The sequence below is a fragment of the Triticum dicoccoides genome, chromosome 7B (genome assembly GCF_002162155.2).
Source record: "Triticum dicoccoides isolate Atlit2015 ecotype Zavitan chromosome 7B, WEW_v2.0, whole genome shotgun sequence".
NCBI lineage: Eukaryota > Viridiplantae > Streptophyta > Magnoliopsida > Poales > Poaceae > Triticum > Triticum dicoccoides.
The window spans coordinates 132884516-132885516 of NC_041393.1; positions in this window are offsets into that span (position 1 = coordinate 132884516).

Genomic DNA, 1001 nt, shown 5'->3' on the forward strand with positions numbered 1-1001 from the left:
TTTTGTATGTTCATGGCATGTTTATGAACAACTATTAAATGTTATATTTCATATATATAATCGAAAAGTAAGTTTCGGTAAGCATTATGTTGTTGGATACATATTTGCATAGCCATGTGTTGGCGTGAGGATGGATAAGATGGCAGTGTTGTGACATGCCAGGCTTAGGCCAGTCCTTTGACAGCAGTGTCAACATGATCAAATCATATTCCTTTCACTTCCTTCCTGTGCTGCAACTTGTTTTCCGCAAGGGATATGGCATAGTAAGTTGCAATCGTTTTCTTGGTACACACCAAGTGGAGAGGCCGGGATGAGGGTTCCATGGCCCTGGATTAAAGTCCGTCATCCGGTCAGGGGGCATGGGTGTTTCCGGTTGGGACCGAGAGGGGGGCACCCCTTAGAGCGCGCGTATAGAAATTTGATCCCATGCTATTCGAGGTTGTGGACTCCCCGTCTCAAAGTTTTTCTTGGACGTTGTCCAGGGTGATTCCTGGCATCGTGAGGTGAAATGGGTGTGTACTAGTTAAATGTGTTTCTACTGAAATACCGTAAATGGAACTAGTCCTTCGTGACTATGGAAATCCGTTGGCTGTGGCCAGTTCATCCACACTCTGCAGAGTCTCAAATCCTTCAATTATCTTGTGCTTTGTTCAAGTACTATATTCATCTTATCTTGTCAGGTATCAACCTCAGTGACAAAAACCCGGTGGGATTTATGTGTGATAAATCCGGTTAAAAGATTATTCTTGTGGATGGACTAATCTTGTTGTTTACATTTATTATAAGCCCTGTCTGTGATGTCGCTCAGACGTCCGACGGTGGCATTACTTTTTAAGCCCTGTCTGTGATGTCGCTCAAACGTCTGACGATGGCATTTCTTTTAAAGCCCTGTCTGTGATGTCGCTCAGATGTCTGACGGTGGCATTTCTTTTAAGCCCTGTCTGTGATGTCGCTCAGACGTCCGACGGTGGCATTTCTTTTAAGCCCTTTCTGTGATGTCG